We start from the raw sequence: 8,211 nt of genomic DNA on the forward strand, positions 1-8,211 counted from the left end.
GTGCGGGAGCGGCGATTGTCGCGGGTCAACGATGCGGTGGTGGGCTGGCGGCGGCGACCGTCCCCATGTCTCCTCCAAGTCCGGTTCCCGCGCGCCATCGGCGGCTCTACGTCTCCTCCAAGTCCATCCCCGCCGGCCGCCGGCGCATCTCCTCCAGGTAAAGTCCCCACCGTGACGCCTCCATCTGAGCTGACGACGCGCGCACGCATGAGAAGGAAGGAGTACAGTACTAAGATTTGCTGCTTCTAAGATCTGAGCTGACGATTTTGACGCCTCCTCCTATAGCCTACCTTTTTTCTTCGTCTTCCAGCCTCTATCGCTTTCTCCAGCGGCTGCTCGATCGAGCCGATTGTTGCCATCGTGGACCGTAGATACATATACACACCCATGGGTACACATCCGGACATCCGGTCGTAGGCAGGTTGGCAGATGCCGATCCTTTTTTGCTTAATATGCTTGCTTTGCCAATTGCCAAACCATATACTGCATCGATGTCTTAGAAACTTCTTCCCTGCCTCTGAAGTCTGATCGATAGCTCTCGTGCCGGTCAATCATCGTTCCCTTGGCCAATTAAAGCACACTAGATGACCGGTTGCGCTATCGCGCAAATGGCGGTGGAGACATGGGTCATGGAAATTTTTAAGTAGCAAATAGCCCTAATTCAGTAGTCATGCACTCACGTATTTACTGATGGGGACTTAATCTTTCTTTTGATTCAGGTCTGATGTCGTAAGTTTTGCCATATGAATTCAATGAAGATTACACAGGATAGTAATTCAAACTTTAGCAGGATGAATTCAAAGAGCCAAATTGGGAAATCAGAAATTTACCATGATTTTACGCTCTCCATTAAAGAAATGACCATGTTCGTATGTGCTACTAGGTACAATTTTCTGACATCAATAGCTCTCGTCGTATGCATCTTTTCTTTGTATGTTGTCAAATGGTAGAATTTTGTGATCCTATCAAACACACTGAATTGGCGTTTCTTGCTCAACAGGTCTGTTTTGACCAGTGTTCTCCCATTCAGCAGCTACTTGCTAATAAAATGTTTAATATCCTCTCTTTTGTTCAGTTCGTTTATTTTTCTATTGTTATCATCTGGACCTAAATATAGGTCAGAAATTTGTAGAACTGTTCAGAGCTTTTCTCCTCGGGTAGCTTTGGTCATATTCTGGGTATGCTGTAAACGATTCCGTGCACAGCTCATTTCTGAGAAACTTGTAGATATTGTTTACGTGTTCTGTTTAGTTGGGCTGCAGCTAAAGAATCTGCATTTTTTTTCCAGAGAACTATGCTGGTTTAAGCCTTAGAGATATTGACAAAGATAGTGGTAATCCACAAATGTGTGCTTCCTACCCTGCAGAGATAGACACAAACTTAATGGCCTCAGCGGTATGTTGTTATTCTTTGGTAAAATGGAGAGCTTCTTCCACTTGTTTGGACAGAATTCCCTCATGTCTTACATGTCTTATAAATTTAGGAAGAACTTAATTTTGTATATTCGTGTTTAATCTTTGTGCTATGTTGTTAGCGTTTTGTGATAGCATTTCAGCATCCATCTTATATGCTCATATTATTCCCCAGCCGAAGGTGCAGTAAACATTGGAGGAAGGTGCTCAGCTTGTATTTTTAGGATGGCAGGAAAGTCCTTCAACGAAGATTTCCCCTGACATTTGCAATGGCAGCAGTGTCACCACCAGAGTTTGACATTTATTCACTGAAATTATTATTGACTGTAATGATATATAGGTATTTGAACCAAAATTCCTTATGAATTTATTTCAGTGTAACTTAGCATACATTTTGTTCCAAAATTCTTTACAGAGATCCACCAATCCAACGCCCCTGAGTGGACCAACAGAGAGGAGCGGCTGCCAGAGCTTGGGAGCTCCACGGACCACACGGTGACAGCGAGAGCAGGTTTCTTCCCTTCAAAACCTCAATCTTTAGCCGGTTCTGATGTGCCTGCTGCAATGGTTGCTGGGATGTACAATGAACCAATGCTTTTTTCAGTTACAACTGCATTTGTGGATTTTTGGTCCATCCTATGGTTGAATTGGGAACTCGTCTAAACGCATTTTAATGGACCATTATTGTGATGATATGTGAATTTTAAGATGTTATATATGATGTTTAGAATTGCACTATTCACTAGAGCCTATGATCACGAGCTCCTAAGGAAGGTCACGCTCCATGCTTTACTTTGGTATTCAGGTTTCAATATATTATGCAACCTTATAACCCACTACTTGCTTGAATCTTTCTACACAGTGGAGATAGATCATCCATTTTAGTTAGTAATGTATGTTTTGGAATCATGGCCACGGTTCATATTCATATTTATTTCTCTATGTGAACTAATGTCTTGTAATATTTCTATATGAATGATATTCTTGCTCATGTGATTGTTTACTATGTTTCTTTTATTTCACATGCACATACTGTCATTTATTATCTCCGTGCATATCATGATAATTTAATCAACAATTATTGCATGGGTTTGTTTTTGAGTGTATCCTTGGAGTGTTTCTATAATTTATACTCAATGCTCTGTTATTTTTCCTTGTAGGATGATGGTGTGCTACGTGCTCAGTTTGTACTCCACCCGAGATTATAATGCAGAGGCTGCTGGACCTTGAATAATGTATGGCACGATGCAGTACAAACCACTGTCGCTGAGAGCTTAGCTGATATTATTTCTACCTAAAAGTAACTGCAGTTCGTTCTTTTTAATGAAAAATTTCATGTCCCTGCAATGATTTGCTTGTGCCTGCAAGGGAGGGTCATTAGAAAAAAAGCTGCCTCATCCAAACAATTCTTTTATGATCTCTATGCCGATGGAGTGAAGGTTGGCTGGCGCTAGGTATCAATTGCACTGGGTTGGAACAAGATAGTAGCTTCTTTGTTCATAAAGGAAGAGTTTTCTGTTATAGTAGCACTGGGTTGACATATATCTGCACTTATTTGTATTCTGTTATAGTAGCTTTGTTCTTATAATTTTGTCTTGCATTCTCTGAAGCATGCCTTAACAGTTGGAATTATCCCTGCAGGATCTGAGAACTCACTTATTTGACTTTTATGGGTGTCAAAGAACATGTTTCAGCATCGTTATTAATTGTTAAGGTATACTAAATTTATCACAACTTGCTCTTACATGTTGAGAAGAATCTCAGCATTATAATTTTATTTTCGCACTTTCCTTATCCGGAATTAGGTTACCACTTTTACACTTTCCTCACCAGAACTATCCCTTGGTAACAGGATTGCTTTAGAACACTAGACGTATTGGCTGTTGACTGCCTCCAATCAGGGCCAATACACTTTGGTCAATAGGATTCCCGTATGTTGGTGTGATGTACCTCAGCTTGGAAGCTCCCAAAATGGTATGAGCCTAAATCTTGTTCAGTAATTATCGATTCTTTAGGATCAGGTTAGATGCTTACTTACTACTTCGGTAAATAGATGTTCTTAAACAAATATGAAAATTGCAGCTAAAATATAATTAATAATATTATTTATGACTTCTCTGTAGATTTCACTAGCCTTTGAAGGTCAAATTTGCTGGTTCTGACTTGTGCCCTGCTACTATGTAGGACCGGCCTCATCCATTGAGCTTCTCTCTAATTGAAATTATTGCAGATTTTCAAGGTATCTTAAAATCAAATTAATCTAAACAAAAGATGTGAATTAAAAATTTGTTAGTTAGTTTACAGTTTCACCAGCATTTTACCATATATAAAATCCTATTTACGTCCTATCAGCTCTCATATCCTCCTCTTTGAGATAATCAGGTGACCTTATGTATTGTAGCCTATGTTTCCTTAATATTAATCACTTTAGAAGATGACCCTGCTCCAGATTTGGAGAGTACAATGGTTTGTTTGTTTGCTTCTTTTTAGTACCAGTTAATAATGCACGACCGCTTAGTCGGATCTGCAACTACTATTGCAAATAGCTTTCCTGCTCATTTTCAAGATCATGGCTTTGGTGTGATTATTTTGAATTGGTGAATTGTGCGTAGGTTTAAGGTGATCATATATTGGTATTCTAGCTGGTTCTATGAAGTAAATGATCATATGGAGGGATTGGATCGATTCTGTAGGTTCACAAACATTAATTTATTTTTCATTGCTCATAGAGTCCTCCAGCATTGTGTGGTCTCTAGCTGACATTAGATGGTATGTATAGATCTTCAACACAACAAGTGATATTCACTGCCATTAGTGCAATGTATAAAAATTTCTTGTGCATGTAGTCGTAAGGAAAGCACAATGTTCCCCAAATATTTGCACCATTTACATTTAGAACGTATGGTCAAATTTAAATATTTAATGCCTTTTCAGGCAATTATAAAAAAAGTACCACCACGGGCGCGACGCCGAAACCTACTATCACAGATTTAGACTACGCATGGTGTGTCCCATTAAAAAAATAGTTGGCCATCAGACGTTGTCATGGTTAAAATCTCCATTCATATCTTTTGTTCCTCCTGATTGTCAACAGTTCATGAATTTACTGCGGCACACATCTAGGCAGACTTGACTAATCATCGTTGTTATCCTTGATATTGTCCTTTTTTTATCTGTTTGCTTGCTTACTTGAGGGTTTTTATTTGAAATGTTGTCCTAATTGGACCAGGGTTGCTTAACTCAGTCTTTGTTCATTAGCTTGCTTGCCCCGTCCTTAATAAGCTTGATAGTTTTACAACCTGGACTAGACCACCTGTATTTGGAAGTAAAGAACTGATTCACAACTTGGATGACTTTATGACGAAACACAGCTTTCGTGTAGGTATATTACATGTTAGATCCGAAAACTATGCTCAGCTGCTGAACTTCTCGGTCCGTGGTAAAATCAGGGCTCTAAACATTCGTTCCTTGATTATTCGGTGTTTGTTGTGTATGCAACCTTATAACTGATGCATGATGCTTCAAGGAACTCTCCACAGAAATTAAATTGAAGAATCATGTTATATTTCCTGGAGGCCTCATAGCAAAGATATTTGCCAAGTACGTAGCATCCTACAATGATATTATTTTATTCTTTATTTGATCCTCCGCTCCTAATTTCCAATTATGACTGCCTTCAGTTAAGTTAAAGTGATGTAGTTGTAAGAGCAATAAACCTAAACTACAAGACATAAAGAGCTTTGAAAATATGAATACATGTATGAAGTCTTGCTACATGGTGATATATCCATTACACTTGAAGCGACAATAATTGAGTCCTAATCATTCATATTTTCTGTAAAAAAATGATTGAAATATTATTTTCAAAAAGGAATCCATAGGATAACATGCTACAGTTAATAGTTTGATGCTTCTACTCTTAATCTGCACTTACTGCATTGCTTTATTGTTAGTAATGAAGTTTCACTTTTCTCTTCAGTATTGTGGTAAATATGATTTTGATAAAACCTGGAGCAATTTTACTCTAATGGATTAGTACTTATTTGTGATCTTTATTAGTACATCCATGGAAATGCAGAACTCATTTCTGCTTTTTCACATATGGTGTATTTTCTTAGTATCTATTTTTATCTCAGCAATAAGATTTTGCTAAGTTTCTTACTGGTGCGTGCTTGACAGTTCACAAAGCTATTATCTTGAACCGACATGAGCTTCCTATACAATTAAAAGAAAGATTATGTACTGCACATTTGTAAGTTTTCACATACCTCTGCCTTGAAGATGATGCTATCCACTAATCCACTATCCATGTTGATGTTGTGCAGGATCCTCTCACTGTAGTATTTATCAAGGTTCAAAAAATGCAGTAAGCGCTAAGCGGTAAGTGAGGTACCGATTAGAGGAAATGTAGCTTAAGCGTTCTATACGAACATAGTAGGAGGGGCAGCCGGTTGCACTTTCAGCAATCATCCTTCAATGTTGGCCCAGTAAGGCAATATTTCAGCAGCCGGTGCTCTACCATATACAACTACTTGAAGAAACCTGACCAAGAGCCCCAAGTAATTTCGTGTTTGAGTATCACATTGCTCTTTGTGAACTAAATATTTTTCACGAATGTTGTATTATGAACATTTGTACTACTTTTGATCTGTTCACTCAAGATGATTGTTGAAGAAGACTCGGTTCATGTTGAATGTAAGTTGCATGAAGGTGTGGTGCAAGTGATATTGGTTGGTCTGTCCGTAAGTTGAATTGTAGAACTGAAAGTGAAATGGCAGAGTGGTCTGTGGTAATTAGGATTTGTAAATTTCAGTGTTGATGAGCATTGTGTCTATTGTAACTGTCTCATACAAAATTGATCTTATTCCTCATCTCTGAACTATTTTATTTGAGAAATTACATTGGTACTACATGGTATTTCTTTTGCTTTGTTTTTTCTACGGGATTATGTGTGTAAGTCTTAAACAACACGAGCAGTAGGCTGCTCTGTTTTCCTCTACATTTTTTTGAAGGAACTATATTTTCCTCTACTGATCTGTGTACATATATAAATTATAAACTCCTAAAAAAAGCACTTACAAAAACCAGCCACAACTATACATGTGGGTTTAAGAGGTTCTTAAGTAACAAATCAGTCGATGCAGTTGAGTGTGCACTGCTACACACATGACAGGCCATGTGACAACGTCTAACAGGCGGCGCGGCGAAGCGCGCATATGGCACCCCTAGCTTTAATGCTTTCCGTTTCTATAGTACCCTTAATATTCTCTTGCTCTTCACGTATAGGTAAACAAGGGAAGATGTTTCACCAGGTAACCACATTGCCTCTTTCTGCCACTGTTTCTATACTGCCCATGGTATAAGACACAAAAAATATAATTTACATATGAAATGAATAAATGGCAGAATTGCCATCCTATAAGTTCTTGTCTTATAATTTGATAATGGATGGTCGTGTTTGCCGCACCATTCGACTGTATTAGAACTTCAATATTATGGTCATGGGCTTTCCCTTGAAAAATACTTACATGAGCTATTGTTTCGCTTTTCCCTTTGCGCTGAAATTGTCATATCTTACTGCCTTTATGCTGAAATTGGCATACCTTACTACATCACCTTAATAGAATGGTGTGTCTACAATTATACTAAATCAGTTAAATTTTAAGCTAATTTTGAATACTAAAATAAGGTAAAACCTATAATTTGAAATTTGCCTTGATTCTGCCATTTGCGCGATAGCGCAACGAGTCATCTAGTTAACATTATATCTTGTAAAATTAAAATTCTGGAACACACTCAAACATGATGATACATAATAAAATCCAAGAAAAAACTAGATAAAAAAGAAATTGGACTATGTTTTAGCTGATGAAACACATTTAAACAACACATTTAAACATGACGAAACACATTTGGAGATATTTTAGCTGATGGCATCCCCTGTGCGCCAATGTTTCCCGTGTTTTTTAATGGCATCACGTCAGTTGTGCTTTATTCCGCAAGTCTTCGGAGTAGTCGATTGGGGTGTATGGTTGGTTGCCCAATGTTTTATTTTAACGGGTACGGGTCCAGAAGGACCCGGATGCTGCCTCATATATAAACGGTGTATGAAGAAGTTACAGGGGAGTCCACAGACGAACCAGGAACTGCAGAAATGACCCCAAAAATTACAACAAGGTCCTCAGGATAAAAAGATAAAAAGCAATCGGGTCCTCGAGATCCTTCTCCACCATCGAGAGCTGAGCTCCGCCGCCGCGCCAGGAATACCGGCACCGGGGACGAATCACTTGGGCCAGCACCACTGGAAGGTGCGCAGCAGCAGGAGCTGAAGATCCTCCGCATCGGCTTGAAGCCTGGAGGAAGATAGACCATCGAATCGAGGCCTAGGAGGGTCGCCTTTCGACGCTTGATGAGAAAACGACATGCGATGAGCGTTCCGTTCCTTTCGGTTCTAGTTCTTAGTTACGCAACAGATCGAGAACTCTTTAGGGTCACGAGCTATTCACATATGTTGCGTATCTTAGAAGTGAAGACCATAAACGGAGTAAAGCTGTACACCGGTAGATGACCTGCATGAGAGTGAAACTTTTATTATTAAAAACCTTGTCATTTCTACATAGGCAAAACGACCATGCTACCGCAATCGGTCCCACTCTGATAATCGTTTTGTACCTCGAATTCACCCTGTTTAGCCAATTGCCAAAAATATTTGCAATGCTACGAGGAGGGTATAAGGTAGAACCTATCTGAATGATTGACTATATAGATATAGCAACCCAACAGTTGAAGGAAAGATGGT

The 8,211-nt window shown here is 39.0% G+C and overlaps 2 long non-coding RNA genes across 8 annotated transcripts; both read left to right on the plus strand.

The window, feature by feature from the left end:
- The first annotated feature begins 1,285 nt into the window (after positions 1-1,285).
- Positions 1,286-2,646, plus strand: LOC124676630. The gene is made up of 3 exons (XR_006993720.1): positions 1,286-1,395; positions 1,588-1,923; positions 2,573-2,646. It is a non-coding gene; the product is annotated as an uncharacterized LOC124676630 (long non-coding RNA).
- A 106-nt stretch (positions 2,647-2,752) lies between these two features.
- LOC124673852 lies at positions 2,753-6,088 on the plus strand. Of its 7 annotated transcripts, none has more exons than XR_006992855.1 (6): positions 2,753-2,866; positions 3,054-3,126; positions 3,265-3,386; positions 3,536-3,651; positions 4,795-5,012; positions 5,592-6,088. It is a non-coding gene; the product is annotated as an uncharacterized LOC124673852 (long non-coding RNA). The 7 variants fall into 7 exon arrangements; XR_006992851.1 differs by having other exon boundaries at positions 2,756-3,126; positions 5,592-5,664; positions 5,738-6,088; XR_006992852.1 differs by having other exon boundaries at positions 2,756-3,126; positions 4,784-5,012.
- The last annotated feature ends 2,123 nt before the right edge of the window (positions 6,089-8,211 follow it).

Source organism: Lolium rigidum, chromosome 7 (assembly GCF_022539505.1).
Source record: "Lolium rigidum isolate FL_2022 chromosome 7, APGP_CSIRO_Lrig_0.1, whole genome shotgun sequence".
NCBI lineage: Eukaryota > Viridiplantae > Streptophyta > Magnoliopsida > Poales > Poaceae > Lolium > Lolium rigidum.